At 42.6% G+C, this 20,240-nt stretch overlaps 1 protein-coding gene and 1 pseudogene across 2 annotated transcripts in view; one reads left to right on the plus strand and one right to left on the minus strand.

Moving 5' to 3' along the window:
- Positions 1–428: 428 nt before the first annotated feature.
- Positions 429–689, minus strand: LOC143394765 (cyclin-dependent kinases regulatory subunit 2 pseudogene; annotated as a pseudogene).
- Positions 690–1,610: 921 nt separating this feature from the next.
- Positions 1,611–20,240, plus strand: part of Cgnl1 (cingulin like 1) — a 151,523-nt gene continuing 132,893 nt past the window's right edge. For both annotated transcript variants that reach the window (XM_076850847.2, XM_076850848.2), the window contains exon 1: positions 1,611–1,684. The gene's annotated coding sequence lies outside the window, so the exon portion shown is untranslated. The remainder of the gene's footprint in view (positions 1,685–20,240) is intronic.

Genomic DNA, 20,240 nt, shown 5'->3' on the forward strand with positions numbered 1-20,240 from the left:
TATGTATTCAATTTCAGTATGTGTGTGTGTGTATTTTTTTTTCAGTTCACACACACTGTTGTTTATCAAGGAATCACTACTATATTTCAGAGTCCTTTTATGTTGCTATTTTGAATTACTGAATTTTCAAGCATAAATTTCATTTAATATGTCAGTAGACATTTACTTTTTTTAATGCAACTATACAAACTTCATTTAACAAAAGTAACAGGTAACGTCAAACGGACACTTATATTAAAAGAAAAACTGACTAGGAGAAATTTTATCTTAAACACCTTACAATAACCTCTTTGCAGCTGTATTTAACAGAGCCCTGTTGCTGTGAGGAATACAGCTCATGCACAGGTCTGTATGAATGATTTGTACATTTTTCAAGTATTCACCGAATACTACTTTATATACACATATACATTAAATTGGCAGAAGATTTAATTGATGACCCCAGATAAACTTCCTTTTAGTTGCTCTTTGGGAAGAGATCCTCTAAAGAGAAGAACATGCGGTTCTGACTCATGAATCATGTAATGAACCCAGCCTAGACTCTGGACACCAAGTCTCCTCTGCTCCTCTTCAGACATTAGATGGATTTTGGGTACTTGTTTGGAAAGTTCTCTAGGTAGCACGACATGCCTGTACTCATAGGACTCGTGGAAGTACTTGTCCGAGTAGCAGATCTACTTATGGGCCATACTGCCCGCGCGCAGCAAGGCGGAAACCGAAGGGTGCAGCATCTGGGGAAGCAGAACGCACGTCCGTTTCAAGCCAGGGCAACGACGCTACTAAAACCGACCGCAAACATTTACTTCTTAAGTACAGGTTGTGTGGTATTTCCACAGGTAATTTTCACAGCCAGGTGGAGGGAGTATTCTGCTCCTCATTTTACAAATGAGGAAACTGGGACTCAGAACCGATAACGTTGTTTACTAGGCTCTCATGGGGCATTTCCCCCTGGAATGGGCCTAAACTAGAAACTGAAGGCCGGCTTCTAATCCAGCCCTGCTACATCAACTGGATGATCTTAGACAAGTCACTGCCTCCCAGCGGACAGGCGTTTAGAGTCAGTGACCGCCGCAGTCTCCTATCACTCTGCCGGTGACTAGACTTAGTAGGTGCCCAGTAAACACGTGCAGATTTGAGGTGGCAGAAGAGCTGTGCCTGACGTTTCTGATGAGTTGGGGAGAAAAGGGCTGAGCAGAAGCGTAAGGCGACACTGGGCTGAGTGGCCTGGGGGCCACGAAATAGGGAAGGCTTCCTGGAGAAGGGGAATTTGGAGAGGCCAGGCTGGGAGGAGGGAAATAGCCAGAGATGGCGGAGGGGAGTGGGAGGACATTCCGATCTGGGGAAGGGCAAGGACAAAGTGGTGCGGAAGAGGATAGTGAGGCTTGAAGCGGGCTGGAAGGAGGTACTGGCGGCGCGCCCCTGGCCCAGAGCAGACAGGGTGGGGAGGTGCGCAGGGGCCCGCCCGGGAGAGGGCGTCGCACTGGCACCCCGGGCCAGCCGCACGTCCGGCGGCAGCTCAGGCGGGCCCGGGCGCCTAGCTGGCCCCTGCCCCTCCTCCGGGAGGGCGGGCGGGCGGCTGCGGGGCGGGGCGCGGTCTCGCTCGGCCTTCTGGCGGCGCCGCGGCCCTGGCACTCCGGCGGGGCTCTGGGGCTGCAACGGGAGCGGGACGCGGGAGGCGGCGGCGGTAAGTGATCTCGGAGCTGGGGCGGGTGGGTGTGCGCCAGGAGTTCGGCCCGGGGGCCCAAGTGCAGCTGGGACCCCGAGTGGCTCTGGCTCCACCAGGTGCGCTGCGCTCAGCCCGTGAGTCTGCGCTCAGAGCGGGGGTCTTGGGCTGGGAGGTGTGCTCCAGGAACCTTCGCCGCACCCTGCCCCGGAGACGTGCTGAACAGTTGGTGGCGATTCCTAGTGAACCCTCCTCGGGGCTCGGAGTGACAGCTGGGAGCCATCCACAGGAAGCACGTCAGTCCCTCTGATACCTTGTCGTGCTAATTGCTCGGCGGGCTGGTCCAGACTATCCTTTGAAAAGAAAGGGCATGTGGCCGCCTCTGTTTCCCTGGCCTTCCGCACCGCTGCCCCGTCCAGGCAGGTCATCCTGAAATCCCCCGTCTCACTTAGAGCACATCTCCTAGCCTTCCAAGGACTTTTCCAAGTTGCATCACTGTTTGGCTTCTGGACAGGTGCTTGACTGTCATGTTGAGTTACAAAGGATTTTTAAAAACTTTGTCTACTTACTACGTGTGTATCCCTTTGCCCCAAGTGCCCTGTAACGCCCCTTACCTGCTCAAAACACGTTGGAAGTTCTTTTGGAGGCTCTCAAACCGGGTTGCACATCTCCAGAGTTTTAAAAAGTTCTGATACTTTCGAACCACACTCAGATATCCTGATTCAGTTGTTTTGGGGTGCAGCCGGGACATTGGCATTCGAAAAAGCCCTCAAGGTAATTCTGACCTGCAGCCCAGACTTGAGAGCTTCTGTTTTGGGAGGTGTTCCCACAAACCAACTTTTGAACCATTAAAGATCAGTCCTGATATAGAATTCATCTCAGGAACTCGAGGCTTCCTAATCAACAATTCTACCTGAAGAGCCAGGTGGTGCCTTTTTAAAAAAAGTTTCCTTTGTTTCTACCTCTCTGTTTACAGTAAATACTGAATACTGCAGGGACACTTTCTGCCTGGGAGGTAAGAGTGAGGCATTAAAGGCACTTACAAAGTCCTTGCAAAGATCAAGGTTATAATACAGGGTTTTCCTATTTGGGAAAAACAAGTGAGGAATCTGTCAGTTTTTGTATACCCCCAAACAAACATGTAGAGATAATAGTTGTTGTTGTTGTTGTTCTGCATAAATGTGAAGAATTTATCTTCAAGATGCAAAGCTAATGAGATCCTTAAGGTTTTGTGGTTGATTTTTGTGTCAATGTGTGTGCCTTTGTGAGTTATTCTTATTCTGGATGTGTGATCAAGTCCTACAGATGTAACAATGTGTACATTTCTCAATAGAATAATATCTGAGTTAGGAAATTAATGCCTTAAGTAGCATGGCACATCTAAGGTGACACCTTGGACACCTGTCAACTGACCTTAAAAGTGATAGGAAAGTAGGACTAAGGAAAAATTGAACATATGTTTGTACTGATTGAAACATATGTTTGATCACACATATGTTATTTAGAAAGTGTGTTTCAGTGTCCTTCTTATTAGCATGATAGTCTCTGGGGATCTTTGTTAATTTATTGGTATATTCCAAGTTTGGTGTTTGTATTAGATTGTCACCCGGATGTTGCTGCCTGGCCACAAATCAGAGGATTTGATTTTTTTTTTTTTTTTCCCTTTGGTGTTGGCCCTGTATATTGTATTTCTCTTAGCAGTGGTATGACATCCTTTCCAGAATGCCCTCCAGAGGCAGAGGAGTGTTTGTGTTAATTTCTAGCTCTAACATGAATAAAAAAATTTTTAAATTTTTTTAAATTAAAAAAGTATACAGTTTTGCCCAATTGGTCTTTCGTTTTCCCTTACCTTCTACTACCATGCCCTTTCCTGTTGCTGTATTCAGTTGCTAAAAGTGTGACCACTGTGGGAGTCATTGTAATACTCTTGGTCCTGGCTGGGGAGTGGGGGGTTATATGGAGTGCATGGTCTTATAGGGTGGCCCTTGACCTGAATCCTCATCCTTGGGGGAGTAAGGCCATATGGAAAGCATTTTCTTACTGTTGATTTTCTTTTCTTTCTCTCACGGGTAGATCAGGGAAACAAAATGAACCATGTTATTGAATGATTTGTTAACTTGTGAATCTTGTCTCAGTATGGGTGTGTGTGTGTGTGTGTGTGTGTGTGTGTGTGTATTTGGGAAATCCTCTTAAACTTTGGTGATACCACAAAGTTGCACCTGAATAAGCAGTAGTTACACTGTGAATATACTTTCTCTCCTTTCAAAAGAAAAATGTTTATTGAAATGTGAACAGAATTATTGATGCATTTCTCACTTTGGAGTAGCAATTTTAATATTGTGAAGTGGTTAGAAGGGAGTAAAGGAAGGTAAATATGAAAAAAGGGATTCTTTTTTCAGGGAAAGAGTAGATAGCATGTAGAAGAACTTTGATTTTTGTTGAGAATAGACAGCCCTTTTTATTGGTTTTCTTTAAGTTAATTTGCTTTTACTGATGGGGTGAGAGGTGGTTAATGAAATTTAATGTCCTCCTTAGCTCTTTCCCCCTGAAACCCATTAATCTAAAAAGATGCCTTGGACCTTTTAAAAAGCCTACCTATTTGTGCCTTTCTTTTTCTCCTCTGGTGCTGGTGCTAAAGGGCAGAGAAATGGCTGAGAGGTTGGCATCAGAGGAGAAACAAAGTTCAAGGGGAATTGAAAATTGGGTAATTTTCCCTGAATGACCAAGAGCTTACTTTATTCTGGCACATGACACTGCTGTTATCATGAAACAAGTTATGACATTAAAACTCTGAACATGGAAAAGAAAAAAAAATGTATGTGTGTGTGGCGGGGGTGGGGGTGGGGGGTTGGGGGGGAAGGTAGCCTGGGTGGCCTTCACCAGGGGAAGCTGGTGGGAGTTTTCTTGCAACACCGTTCACCTTCTTTCTCAATGCTCCCTCCTCCATCCCCCACACCAGTATTCCTTGGGCTTCATCTTAAATTCACAGGAGGGATTGTTGTTGTTTCATTTCTTTATTCACTCATTGAGCAAATACTTAAGAAGCCCCCACTACTGGCAGAGCTCTCTGTCTTACCTGCTGAGAACTCTTGGTCAATGGGTGACAGTCCCTACCATAGTGAGCTGAGAGAGGGGGGCATGTGAACTCTGGGTTGCAGTTAAGATGGGCACAGAGACCTGCCAGGTACCATGAGGTACCTGGCTAGCCTCACCTGGGTAGATTCCTCTTGAGTTCATTGGCACAGAAGGCAAAAGACACACTTTTCTGGGGTTTAAATTAGAATTTATTTCACTGGGTCCCAACACCAAGTTTAAAATGACTGATTTGGGGTGTTTTTCTGCCTGGAGGAGAGGGAAGAACGGGTCCCCTTCAGGCAGAGGAGAGAGAGGAGTGAAGAAAGAGAAGGCCAGATTCTGGCAGGTACTTTTGTTAGAGGAGTCTCATGAATAGGGGTCCTTCTGGGGTTGGGAAGCTTCTGGATCATGTGGCTGGATCCATTTTTGACACACTGGTAACTGGTAAGGTAAACTTAGTAGTGGTTCTCTCCACATACAGCTGGTAGGAAGGCATAAAGCATCTCCCTTTTTAGCGCAAGTATTTGGTTTGTGTCTGACTCCAGCCAGCGGGTGGACTTTTATTCTTCATGATACCATTGCCACTTTAACTTGGTTTCCCCGGACAGGCTGAAAACTAGGCTTCAGGCAGTTTTTCCCTTGGGAAGATTGTTTACAAATAACCAACCATAGGGTGAATCATCCCATGGATATAAGAATAGTTATTATTTGTTTATAAACTATCTTCCAAGTGCCAGGTCTCCTGTTCAGCATTTCTCTCCCTTTGCTCTGAACCCTCACATCTCTGAGACATAGGAGGCAGTGGCCTCCTTTCATAGATGAGGAAACTGAAGCCCAAAGAGTTGCTGGATTCTGTAGCAGCTCACAATGTTTGGACTGGCAGAGTTGAGGTTTGAGAGCGCTTAGATCTGCCTGAATGCAAAGCTAAGTACCTTGCACAGTTGCTCCTCTTAAGCAGATTGGATGAAGAAATTGTTTTCAGTGGCTGGTTTTTTAAAGTTGCAGTCTCCTTAGGACTAGATTGATTTATTCTTTCTCTCTACTAGAAGAGGTAAACATTAGGCTAAATACTAATGTAACATTGTGATCCCAAGGGTAATTTTATGGAATCCTACTTTTCTAGGTGTTTTAAAGGACAGCAGAGTAGGCTGTTAGGAATGGGCCCCAAATCCTAGGATAGAGATTCCTTATCTCCTCATTCCTTGAAATTCTGCAGCCCTCCAAGTTCTGTAGATAATTGGTTGTTGGGTAAGAGATTCAGAACAAAATTCACCTTTGGGCTTTTCTGGAGTACAATGAAGTCGTGCATGTCTACTTCCTGGTCCTGTGGTACTTGTCACAAAAACAAAACTTGGCTGCATGATAATTACCTGGAGCTCTTAAAATTTGCAGGTGTTAAGGTCTTAGAGGCCAAATGGTACTATCATTAGTGAAGATGAGTTTAAAACAGGGTTCTTGAATGGGTGGTCTTTACTATGGTGAGCTCTTGCACAGGCTTTCAACCCCAGCAGGACTGACTCCAGGGAGCATGGCCAGGGACTCAGTGGAGGGTCACAGTGGAGTGAGAGTGCCCAGGATCAGAGCAAGGCATGTGTTATGAACATGGCCTATTTCTGCCAGCCTGACTGGAAGCTTCTTTCTGTACAGGGTGGTGTTTATTCCCTACTGCCCAATCATAGGGATTTCTGCTTGCCTTAGGTAATGTATTCCATGGTTCAGGGCATTGCTTTGATTATTAGTAATCGTTCCCCTTTTTTTCCTTGCCAGAGGATCTAGGCAGAATGACCATGATATTCTACTTCTGGCCCCAACAATTCCCTTGGTTTTGACCTCTGACTCCCTTGGTTTTCTATCATTGTATTTTGTTGCATTTGAAACAGACCCTCTGTTTTCCATTGCAAATGTCAAGTCCAGCACAGGAAGAGGATCTGCTGTTACCATGAATACTCCCAGGAGTCCTGAGACTGAGCATGACTGCAGTTTGTCCCATTTTCTTGGTGAGGAAGTTGGCTGGGTGAGGCTGGGTGTCAAGTAATAAGTGGAAATTTGGGAATTCCAATTTAAGAGTGTTAGACTGGGCTCTTTTGAGTTGATTACAAAGAAAAAAGAAATGTCTCAGTTTTCAAAGTCATGAAGAAGTTCTAGTATATTCTATGAACTAATGTATGTCCTTCAACTTCATGTATTGATAGCTGTTTAAAAATGAGTTTCATTCTGCACCATTTTTGCCTTTGGTGTTTTTTTATCCTCCTTATTAAAAGCAGTGACTCATTTGGAATCACACGGCAGCAGCTGAAAAGTGGACTAGCTTCTCTCCTTGCCCTAGTCCAATATCAAAAACCTGGAAAGTATGCTCAGAGTAGTGATAAACGTGAAAGCTTTCTCAGAGTTGCAGAGGAACAGATAAAGAATTGAGGGAGAGATAAGAGAGGAGGATAGTTTGCAATGTGCCATTTACCCAACTTGAGATGTCTTTTGCTTATGTTTTGGATTTGGGGTTTAAGAATTTTTGTCTAAAATGTGGCCTGATTTGGCCCAACTGTCCCTCCTGTCCTGGGCCACCTATAAACTTTGGGGAGAGGAAAGGTGGGGAGAGGAATGGTGAGAGCAAGAAATTAGACCCAGACAGTAGCTGATTCTCTAGGACTGGCCTGTTCAAGGTATGATCACCTTTCCCTGCAGGCCTGAGTTCAGCTTCCTGCATGTGAGGCAGTGGGGTAGAGTAGGGAGGGGGAGCCCAGTCCTACCCAGGAGATCAGTAATTCTCCCCACAGTACCAAATTCTCCTAGAGCTTTCACCCCCAGCTCTGTCCTGAGTGTTTACTATGGCTACTCTGTGAGACAGTATTATGATATGTGTGTTTTACAGGTAAGGGAAACAAGGCCATGGGAAATTGAGCAACTTGTCAAAGTTGTGCCACTTTCTAGTGATGGGGTGCAGTGTTGAAACTGGTTTCCAGCTCTGAGCTGTGCTCTTAACAGCTACTGCCTCTCTAGGTGCAGGGGCTCCTCTCCATTCCCTCAACTCATCCTTCATTTGTGTTTTCAGCTGTTATTGACGGCTTGCATATGCCTTTATCTCAGCAAATAGAACATTGTCAATGTCCTTTGTGTACATGTCTGAACTCCCACAAACCTGCAAACCTAAAAAAGGTAGGGATTTCTTTACTGATCTTGTATGCCTGGTGTCTAGGAGAAAATAAGTGTTCCATACGTTTTTGTGGAAGGAGGAGTGGAAGATAGCCTTTGAAAATTGAAATCCCTGTATTTCATCTGTGTCTTTCTAGCACCTACAGTTTATTTATTTATTTATTTTTAAACAGAAGACACAAACAAACACTAAGAAGGGTAAGAGTATAAGGAGAGTGTTTCACAAAATGATGAGAGAATTCTTGATAACAGTCTCTATTTTTAATATTTATTTTTTAGTTGTAGTTGGACACAATACCTTTATTTTATTCATTTATTTTTATGTGATGCTGAGGATCAAACCCAGGGTCTCGCATGTGCAAGGCGAGCGCTCTACCGCTGAGCCACAACCCCAGCCCATGTGTCTATATTTTTTTTTACAAACATATTTTAAGGCATCAGCCAATGGTTTTTGCTTGTATTTACTTAAAGCATTTATTGTTCCAAGGCATTCTTACAACCAGCTAGTAGATTATTTTGTGAATAGAAGAGGCTTCAAGAATTATAGGCATCGTTGGGGGCTGCTCCTGCTATCAGAGACTGCAGGACATATTTTCTTTGGTGTTAAAGACCAAATACTGATAGGGCTCCAGCCCACCATCCAGTTTTCTAGGGCAAAGCACAGGTTAATGTTTTCGTATGCAAGCCAGCAGCAAGACTTCTATCTTTCCTGCAGACCCTTGGTATCTATGGGGGAGTGGTTCCTGTGGGTACCAAAATCCCCGAACACTCAAGTCCCTTATATAAAATGGCCCAGTATTGGGCTGTGGTTGTGGCTCAGTGGTAGAGTGCTTGCCTAGCATGTGTGAGGCACTGGGTTCAATCTTCAGCACCACATAAAAAAAATGAATAAACAAAATTAAAAAAAAAAATATATATATGCACAATATTTGTACATGTTTTAGTTAGCTTTTTTTGCTGCTGTGACCAAAAAACCTGATAAGAACAATTAGAGGAGGAAAAGTTTATTTTGGAACTCACAGTTTCAGCGGTCTCAGTCCATAGATGGCTGACTCTATTCCTTGAAACTCAAGGTGAGGCAGAACATCATGGTAGAAGTGTGAGGCCGAGGGAAACAGTGGGGAACATGGCACCAGGAAGCTGAGAGAGAGCTCTGCTCAATAAGGACAAAATATATATCCCAAAGGCATGCCCCTGGGGCTGGGGATATAGCTCAGTTGGTAGAGTGTTTGCCTCCCATGCACAAGGCCCTGGCTTCAATCCCCAGCACCAAAAAAAAAAAAAAAAAAAAAAAAAAGGCATGTTCATATCCTCCAGCCATACCCTACCTGCCTATGGTTACCACAAAGTTAATCCTTATCAGGGAATTAATTCACTGAATTGGGTTTAGGCTCCTATAACCAGATCATTTCACTTCTAAACTTTCTTGCATTGTTTCATACATGAGCTTTTGGAGGGGTACCTTGTATTTAAACCATGACAGCACGTAACTACATATATTCTCCTGTGTACTTTAAATCATTTCCACACTACTTATAATACCTAAGGTAATGTAAATGCTGTGTACAAATTGTTATACTGTATCCTTTAGGAAATGGCAAGAAGAAAGTCTCTACAGGTTCAGTACAGATTTGTTTAAAAACTTTTTCAATTCATAGTTGGTGGAGTCTGAGAATGCGATCCCACAGATGTTGAGGGCTGAGTGTATTCTCATTCTTTTTTGCACTGTGGGGAGAGCTTTAGGTCTCACCTGCTTGAATTGGAAGCCCTATTTGCCCATCACTAGGAATGTGGTTCTGGCAGATTTCTCTTTTATTTCAAATTTGTTTTCTCATCTGTCAAATTGGGATATAGTACCTATCTCATGGAGTTGTTAGGGCCACATCTATTTAACACAGTATATTAGTTTTCAGATAGAGGCTCCCCTGGGGGACATTTGACAGTATCTGGAAGTACTCTTGGTAGTCTTGATTGGGAGTGTTGGTGGCTTCTGGCTGTAGTGGGTAGAGTCACAGATGCCTCTACATATTCTACACTTCTTAGGACAATCCCCCACCATGCAGGAGTGGTCTTCAAAGGTCAAAAGTGCCAAGGTAGAAAAGCCCTACCTAGCAAGGTGGAACCTCAAACAGTGTTAGTACTTTTTAACCTCTCTGATCAAAGGGAGTTATTGGTTAGTGACTCAGATCCCTGCTTTCTTAAGTATGGTGGAAAGAATGGAATTTCACCTTTTATTGGTGCTTTCGGGTTTGCGCTGAAGGTGCCCCACAAATGGGAATAGCTACTTTACTCCCCATTAAGCTCTCCTTAACTTCATTTGTAATTGCTGGTACTATTTACATATAAATAACCATGCTAAAAGCAGTGAAACTCCAGCCCTTGCTGAAGACACCAGGTGGAATGGGGCCTGAGGCTGGCTACAAACTTTGAAAGCTTTTCTCCTTTGTAAAAGAGCAGGTCATCTTGTCACCCTCTTATCTCATCTTGTTCTAGGACTGAATAAAACAGCTCTACACACATGAAGGTGCTTGTAAGATTCTGAAGGCTTGCCTTGTGTGTGTGTGTGTGTGTGTGTGTGTGTGCGCGTGTGCTGTACTGCTAAGTTCCCTGGCAACCCAAGGAATACCTCTTCAAGGTGTTTTCAGAGTTCATAGGTGATCACTCAGTTAAGACCACTACAAAATGATTAGGCCTCAGCGGTCAAAGAATATTTGTGTCTCAGGCAAGGGAAGCAGCCCCCATAGCAGCATGTGTGAGGCTGGAGGCAGCATTGGCCAGGGTGGAGAGCTGAGGTCATCTAGCACCGTGCGTCTCAGCTTCACCTGTGGCTTTCCCCATATTTATCGTGTGACCTGGAGCAAGCTACTTGACCTCTCCTGCCTCATTTTCCTCATTAGTGACAACGGTAACTCGACCTGAAGATTGGTGTGAGGACTCAGCAACTTGTTCTGGGGAGGTTTGAACGGGGACTAAACACAGAGAAGCCCAAAGAAGGTTGACTCTTAGCTCAATAGAGTTGTTAGTAAAATAATATTTGTTATATTTTTTTGGCCGGTACAGTATGTATTGTTACTCAGGTGAGGAAGGGGTTGCTCCTGGTTTTGGAGTTCCTTGTTTTCTTGTTTGTTTGGGTTTTGGTGGTAAAATACACACAACATGAAATTTCCATTTTGACTAATTTAAAGAGTCTAGTTCAGCAGCAGGAAGTACATTCACCTTGTCGGGCAACCGTCACCGCTAATTCCAGAACTTTTTCATTTCCCTAAATGTAAACCCCGTACCCATTAAGCAGTCACTTCACATTCTTTCCTCCCCTCGGCCCCTGGCAACCACTAATCTACTTTCTGGCTCTATGGAACTGCTTATTCTGGAAATTTCCTATAAATTTATATCATATGGTATTTGGCCTTTCCTGTCTGGCATCTTTCATTTAGTATGTTTTCAAAGTTCATTTGTATATTGTAACATCATTACCATCTGCATTTCATTACTTCTTGCCTGGTATCTTTTTGTAAAAGACCCCAAATTGTTTCATCTGGCTATTGGGAGACCAAAGATGTGTCCTCTTTTCAAGCTTTTAAATGTCTTTCTTGAATTATTTTGGTCCTTTTTGGTCAGCCCTATTTTCCCCACTTTTCCCATTCAGTGCTTCTGATGCCCCTTGAAATGAATATTGGAATGAAGCTCTTGTGCCAGGTTCCTGGTGCTGCTGGGGGGGGGTAGGCTTCTTGGGCATATTATTTCTGCTGGAGAATTAGCCACAGGAACACACCGGGCCCCTGAGGTGTGCTTCATTTCCCCATGACAGGGTGGCAGGTTTTAAAAACAAGTGTCTGGAAAACACCCACCAGGCCCCTTTTATTCCTGGGTTTAAAAGCTTTCCACAATGAGAAGTGGCCCTCAATTAAGTCGTTTAATAAAAACCTCCCTCCGTTTTAAAGCATTCTTGGGAAGTGTTTACATTTAACACCACTGCAAGGGCTTCTAAATGAGGAGCTGTGGAGTGAGTGATCCTTAACCTGTGACTTTAATAATATCCCTCGCTTTAGATTTCAGGTGGAGGCCTGGCCAGATGTGTGGCTTGTCATTGACCCAGACTGGGGACAGGGGATGGGGGTGGGGGAGGGGCATTCTTGCCTCGGTCCTCCCCCTCCTGCACCCACTGGTAGAGGATCCTGGAGGCTCAAAGCGGCATAGAGATGTAAAAACTAGCTCACTGGAGAGCAACTGGACTGAAAGGAGTGGAAGCATCCCCCTCTTCCTTTCCCCTCCCCCCTTGAGCCATATTAACAGGATGGAGAATTTAGGAGGCAGCCCAGGTTTGAGATTCTGGAGTCTGTGGGCTCTTCCTCCCTGGAGGCCTTCTGAGAGCTGGAGGAGGAGACACTGTTCTTTGCTCTAATGCTGGGGAGGGGAGTAGGCCCAGAGGAAGCAGGACTTTGGCTGCTTTAACTTCATGGAAAACTTGAGGATTTATCATAGAGGAGTGGCCAGGAAGAAGCTGTGTCCTGAAATAGAGTAAGTTCTAGCATGGTCTTTTCTTTGTGCTGCTTTTATGGAGACCCTCCTTGTGCTGGGGATGGGGGTGGGGACAAGAGGGTGAGGGAACTGAGTCAACAGGCATGACCTGGGGTTTGGCAGGCTGCAGGTCCTGGACTCAGACCAGGTGTGGTGGTACACACCTATAATTCCAGCAACTTGGTAAACTGAGGCAGGAGTTTCTCAAGTTCTAGATCAGCGTGGGCAACTTAGTGAGACCCTGTTTCAGAATAAAAATTAAGAGAGTTTTGAGGTTTACCTCGGAGGTAGAGTGCTCCTGGGTTCAATCCCCCCCTACCGCCAGGGGATGTGGGGGATGAAGAGGTGGACTGGCTGGCCCTGCACTGCCCAGGTCTAAGTCCTGGCCCTGGGGCTCCATTGTGTGGGTTCATGTGTGAGTGCTTGAAACACATCGGAAGGGGAGCTGTGGGTGTGAGTTCCCAGTTAGAGTTGTGATGTACTTCTTGTCCTTAGAAGCTTTTGTACCTAGCCTGCTCTCCATGGGAGAGGGTGTCTCCACTGGATCCTAAAGAAAACATGACTCTCAGGGAAATTATGCTTGATATATCTACAAAAAAGTTTGTGAGGGAGAAAAATCTATGTGGGAAGAAGGGCACGCCAGTGGATAGATTTTATTTAGATTTTTAAAAGACCTTTGAAAGACTTCATGATCAAGATTATTAAATGTGTGAGTCTCTGAGTGGGGTAAACTGAAGAGTCAAAAGGGCTAAAATTGCTCTTCTGTGCTGTCCTCATGGGAACAATGTGGGAAAAATTTCATACTTGCAGATGAAATAAAATTCTTCTAAAAGTAAAGTGTAAAGACATTGGAGTTAAACTATAAAAATATAAGGATTTTTTTTTTTCCCTTTATGGTGCTGGAGATCAAACCTAGGGCTCTACCTTTGAGCTCTACCCCCAGCCTTAGGGAGTTTTGGTGTGTGTGTGTGTGTGTGTGTGTGTGTGTGTGTCTGTGTGTTTGTTTATGTTTTAAATTTAAATTTCGGACACTACTTGGGGATGTCAGCTTTACTTTTAAGTAATTCACTGGTGACCCATGACTAATCCTGGGTGGCCAGTGTTTGGGACTACTCTGATGGGGGAGGGGAATTTATGGAGAGGAAACCAAGGTTCAGATACCAGCATTATCGGAAACTTGGTTGTGAGATGATGAGAGTGCTGTTTGACTGTGTGATTGGTGTGATGGGAGTTTGTGGAATGGAAACGTTCAGCAATGAAATAAGGTCATTTTTTTTTTTTAAAACCTTCCTTGGTACCTGGCACAGTGTCTAACACCTAGTAGAGTCAAATATGCATTTGAAGGATGAATGAATGTTTAGATCAAGACCCAAAGCAACTTTATGAAGAATAAAACCCAACCAAGCCATGCAAGTCAGCAAGAAAGTAGATTCTGGTGGAAATTTATCTTGCAGATAAAATATGACTGTCATCTCCTACTTTTTCCTTGAGCTCCCAGAATCTAATTCATTGCTGAGGAATCAATCTGAGTATGAAACTTTCTATTCATTATCCGTCTCATACTGACACCTACTGTGCCAAGTTCTGGAAAATAAAGCTGAAAAGGGGTTTTTCAACGAAGGGTAGAGCAAAGGCAGGGAACTCTGCTGTATGTTGGTGATTTATAGTCATGTATGGCATGCTTCCAGCGCATGGCTTCCATAAAGAGTTTTCTAGATGTCTTATTGTCTGTTAAGTATATAGGCTACACAGGTATTTTTTTTTTTAACCAAAATTAAGTTCTTTGATACCCTGGAGTAATACTTAAGAAAATTGCTATCTTAATAATCTCACTTTGATAACAGGAAGCAAACCACAGAGAACAGTCATAGGGATTTTTAACCACACTGCCCAGCGTTAGTAGGAGAGTGTGAATGTGCCTATTGGTGAGATGAAAGCATTGTATACAGTGGCATTTTCAAGTATAATTCTCTTCCACACAGAAGCAAAGGCACATGAGTATTGAAAGCCTTTTTAGTGGCAAGGGTGGAGGACAGAGAATGGGAGGGCTGCTGTTATGCTGTGTTCTTCTTCGCAATTCCCTTCCTTGAGGGTCCTCTCTTTCTGAGTGTGACTCCTGTAAATCAAAAGGAAGAATGTCGTAACTGACATTTCCATTGAGTTGCTTTTAGCTTTTATGCCCTTGGGTTTTACAGTTTAGTCCTTCTGTAATGGCCACCGGATACCCACTCTACTCAGACAATGATGATGTCGTTGAGCTATGGTAAGATCATTTCCTTTGGAACAAAATGAAAGCTTTCAGCATTTACAATGGAAGGAAAATGTAAAAATTTAGTAGACCTCCTCTGCTACAGGTTGAAAGAGCCCATGTTTGCACTCCCATGTACTTTGCTCATCAGATGTACTGTGGAGAGGTTCCAGCATGTTTTTGAAATACAAAAATACAAATATCCCTCTTTGGTGTATTTTAAAAAAGATGGGTCCTTAGAAATATCTGGAAGAACTGGCTGGAAATATAGCTCAGTTGGTAGAGTGCTTGCCTTGCATGCACACAGCCCTGGGTTCTAATCCCCCAACACCACCAAAAAAAAAAAAAAAAAAATATATATATATATATATATATATATATATATATGGAAGAAGAAGAATATTTTGCCTCTTTGGGGTGGGGGATTATTTGGGAATCCAAAGAACCTGAGATCATTGGTACATTGTGTTCTAGAACTGGCCTGATTTAAATTTCCAGTGTTGAGGAGGTGTGTGTAGGCATGTGTAAACCCACGAAAACCAGATATTCATGCTCACTTGACACAATCTTAACACATTCCCTTCTCTGGTTTTTAAACTGCCTATACTATGCAAATGTATGATTAGATTGTACAATTTTTTAGAGGAATTCTGCTCTACATTAGAAAATATAGTAAAAATGAATCATGCTAATACCTTTCTATCACTCAGCAGTGCTTGGCACTGATCTGAGTACTTAGCAAGTATTCCCCATTTTGTTCTCCTAATAACTCCATTACTCTCCCCATTTTACTGAGGAAACCGAGGTCAGAGAGCTTAAGTAACTTGTCCAGTGGTACAACCAGTCCCTGGTGGGACTGCTTCAGGCTGTCTGCCTTTCCTGAGTTGATCAAAAGCTCATGAGAAACAAGTCATTTCTAAATCTACAGGTAGATCTTGTAAATTGGAGACTATTATCTCCATGTTTTTAGGGTTTAACTAAAATGATCTGATATAATCTGAATTCTTGCTTTATGACCAACGTTTTAAATTATTTTACCCAGCAAGCATGTGTTTTTAAAAATTACTCTAGTTGTAAGGCTGCTATAATACATTCAAGGGTAGTAAATTTAGCTAGTCAACATGAAACACTTTTAACAGAGAATTTGCTGTCTCCTCTCTTTCCTTAGGGAAGAAAGATGAGCTCTTTCAGTTCCCAAATGACTCCTCAATTTCAAATGAATTATTCCACCAGAATAAAATATTCTTTCTACTCCTGCAAAAAAAGCAGCTCCTGCTTTCAGAAGCTAAAGTCGTTTTTCTCTTCAGTGGGCTGTGATTAATCCTGATGTGTGACTCCTGCCAGTTTCCTTTCTTTGAAACCTCAGCAGCAGCTCCCTACTGATTCACCCTTCTTCTGGAGATGAGTGGTTTGGGTTTTACATAGACTGCTGAGTGCCAGGTCACAGCCTTTGCTTCTGGCCTTGAGTAATAGATAAGAACAGGAACCAGAGAGATGGGATCCCAACGCGATTAAGAGCTTAGAGTTTAGAGCAGTGCCTGGCACCACTAAGACATCTGTAGATGTTGGCCGTTGCTGCTCTTGTTCTTATGTATTGGGCTCCACCAGACGCCGGGCACTGTTCCGCACTTTACATGCATTGTCTCATTTAATTCTTATCACATTTCCATGAAGCAGGTAATGTTTCTGGGGTTTTCTTTTTTTCGTATTTTTTTTTGGTATTGGGAATTGAATCCAGTGGTGTTTTACCACTGAGTTATATCCTCAGCCCTTTTTACTTTTTATTTCAAGACAGGGTCTCATCTCACTAAGTTGCTGAGACTGGCCTTGAACTTCTGCCTCAGCCTTCTGAGTTGCTGGGATTGCAGGCATGCACCACTGAGCCTGGCTATCTTTTTTTTTTTTTTTTTTTAATTTTCTTTTTATTGTTTATGTAGTGTTGAGGATCAAACTCAGTGCATCACATGTGCTAGGCAAGCATTCTACCCACTGAGCTACAATCCCAACCCTATGTTTCTGTTTTTAATCCACATTTTTTAGGTATAGAAATTGAAGCTTAGAGGGCTGGGTTTGTGGCTTATTGGTAGAGCACTTGCCTAGCACATGTGATGCACTGGGTTTGATTCACAGCATTGCATATAAGTAAATAAAAGTCCAATAGAAGAAAAAATTAAAGCTTAGAGAGTTTAAAAAAATTTGTTCAAGGCCATACAGCTAGTGAGTGATTAGAGTTATGGCACAAATTCATATTTTGTTTTGTTTTTTAAGTAGAAAAGTATAGGAGTCACGACAGAATTTTCTGCAAGTTTTCTCAGGCTTCCCCCCAGTCATTATTCCTCAACAAAATTAATCACCATTCTATTCCTTTAACCACATATAAGAATTTTTTTTTTTTTTTTTTTTTTTTGGTGCTGGGGATTGAACCCAGGGCCTTGTGCATGCCAGGCAAGTACTGTACCAACTAAGCTATATCTCCAGCCCCATAAATAAGTTTTGACAGTACTTGAACTTCAAAAAAAAAAAAAAATGGAATCAAAAATTTATATAGCATGTACTGTTTTATGTTTGGCTTTTTTTTTTTTTTTTTTTTTGGTGGTGGTGGTACTAGGGATTGAACCCAGGGCCTTGTGCATGTAAGGCAAGCATTCTACCGACTGATCTACATCCCTGACCCCTATTGTGTCTGGCTTTTTAAAACAATGTTATGCTTGTGAAATTCATCCATAGATTTGCATGTAGTGCTAATTTACTCTTTCTCATTGCTAAATCCATTGCTACATTTTTCATTGTATATTTCATGTATGACTATACCTCAATAACTGATTTATCTGTTCTGCTCATGGACTTTTGGGTTGTTTGTAGTTATTGGCTGTTATTAATAGTGTCCCATTTTTGTACTGGCCGTGTATATACATGAAGCCCTTTAGGTATGTCTCTAGCGTCAGGATTGCTGGGTCCTAACAGGTGTGGAGCCATGGGAAACATTTTACACTCTCACCTAGCCGTGTGTGAGTTCTAGTGCTCAGGGTCAACTCCTGGTTTTGTTTGTCATCTTTATTTCAGCCATTTTGGTGATAGTGTGGTAAAATTGCATTGTGTCGATTTTGACTCTATAGCCTATGTGCTTAACCCTGAGGAGATCCATTTTAACATTTATACTGTGCTGTATGCTTGGTGTATAAGAATGAACACAACCTGACTTATGCCCTCAAGGATAAGTCTACTGTCTAGTTGGAGGGAAAGGGCCCGGGAATCACATAATTTGGGTTTAATGTAGAACACATAGGGAACATTTTTGAAAGACTAAGAGGGCTATCTCCATTAGTCTATGGGTTCAGAGCAGAGTTCCACAAAGTATTTTAGGAAAATGTCAAGTTTCCAGGACATGGACTCAAACCCTGGCCACACTGATCATTACTCCATCTGCCCATATTCTTGTGACACCTAGGAAAACAAGGAAGGAGCTATCTGGTATTTACATTTCTGCCATTAAAGTGAATTGTTTGAGTACATCTTCCCTGGATTAGAAAGAAAACAAAAGAACACATTTGCTGGCTATGACCTACTTATTAAATATTTCTTAAAAGTTTAAGTATTACTGACATGCTCTATATTAAGAAGTTATTTTTGCTATAACTTAAAATGTGTATGCTTTAGGAGCATTATTTTGAGAGAATATCTTATGATAATATTTCTAAATAGTGAAGTATAAAAATATTAGAGCTGGGAGAGGCTTTCAAGATCAACTGTTGAGGAAACTGAGGCAGAAGCACGTTGAAAGGCTGGGTCAGGGTCAAGTGACTAATGCCTGGTGGAGCTGAGTGTAGGTTCCTGACTGTTCACCAACTCACACCTTTTAAAAACAAAATGATCGTGCCTTGGAATGAGCAATGCCTGTAGCAAGGAGAAGAGAGGGAGGTTTGGGGAGAGGATTTGGTGACTGATTTATGTTGATGTTCACAATGAGATCAAGGATCAACGCTATGGATCATGTCTCCTTGGAAGGCTGTGATAGGAAGCCTTTTTAGGGAAGGCCACTCTGGGAAGGTGACATTTAACCTGAGGCTGAGGGAGAGGAAAACCAGGCACATGGAAGAACTGAGGGAAGCGAGGTAGGTGAGTCGGTCCCTGGCATTTGTAAACCCCTGATGGCTTTGAAGGAGGGCCACTGTTGCTGTAAATCAGCTCTCCTGACCCAGAGGAGACTCACAGGCCTTTGTGAGGCTCCCTCCATCTAGCAGGGTGGCTACAAATGTGCGGCGTCTGATTATAACTCCTCCAGTACCTTTTCTTAACATGTTACAAGATAAGGTCCTAAGAAGTTGCATTCATTTTTTTTTTTTGATGTAAGTTTTATAGATGAATGTTTTGTAATGTTTTATAAGCTGAAAATAATAAAACCACTTTACAGAAGTCAGAAAATGCAGAAGGAAACTAAATGATGATTTTATTCTGTGTCTAGATGATTTTGTGTATCCCTGAGCCACTTCACAGGTTGAATCTTTTTTTCTTGGTACTTAATCTTCACAACATCTTTATTGTTGTAAAACATAAAGCAGAACACCTTGACAATTTGAATTTTCATTTTTTTTTTCATTTTTAACTGTTCAAAACGAAAAAAGCAGATGCTTTTTGTAAAATGTTTGGAAAACATGGAAAAATACAGGATGAAAATTAAAAACTGTTTCCAGTTTGACCATCAAGATAAACAGCTGTTAGTATTTGAGTGTATTTCCCCACCTCCACATTTATTTATGTAGATGTATGTTTTTCCTTCTTTTGTTTTTCAAATACAAATAGAGTTGTTTTCCCACAAGTAAGATACTGTTCGAGAGGTGTTTTGGATGTTCATATAATGAAATAGGAAGCAATGAATGGAAAGCCCAGGGATAAAGGCTTGGTGACATTGTAGGTTTGGCCTCCCGTAGCCATTTTCCCATGCTATTTTGAGGAAGAGGGAATTGGGAGAGGAAGTCTGGCTTACTGCATGCCTACCCTGCACCTGGCACTGCAGGGCTGTGAATCCTGGGCACCCATGCTCCAGGGGAGGTGAGAGTACCATGGAAAGGTGTGGTTCATGCATCAGCCACAGAACCTTTAGTGCGTTGCAGACCTAATTGTTGAGCATGTTGGAAAGTCTGGCTCAAGTCCTAGTGGAAATCAAGTTTACTCAAACCAGTGGGTTGTTTGCCTGGTTGCGAAGGTACACATACATCTATTGTTTTAATCCATCTGCACATTAACACTCGGGGAACATTTTGAATGGAGAATACTCTCTTACTTGGTGTATGGCCTTCTATTTTAAACAATTGCCCTCTGTTTCCTTCGAATGCATTAAACCCAAGCTTTTGTAGTTCAACATTGAATTTAATCTCAAAATCCTAATTACAGTTTATATTTGAATACATTGCATTATTGGCTGAAATTCTAGTTGGTTACTTTTTTGCAAAGTGGAGCCTTGTTCTTTGAAGTCATGTTCATCTTCTGGAGACTTGGGACTTATTTTTGCTGCCAGTAAAGGTTCTGTTGGGGAGAAAATAGAAAAAGAAATAATACTACAGACCTGACTTTATTCTGCATCTTCTT

This window comes from Callospermophilus lateralis, chromosome 3 (genome assembly GCF_048772815.1).
Source record: "Callospermophilus lateralis isolate mCalLat2 chromosome 3, mCalLat2.hap1, whole genome shotgun sequence".
NCBI lineage: Eukaryota > Metazoa > Chordata > Mammalia > Rodentia > Sciuridae > Callospermophilus > Callospermophilus lateralis.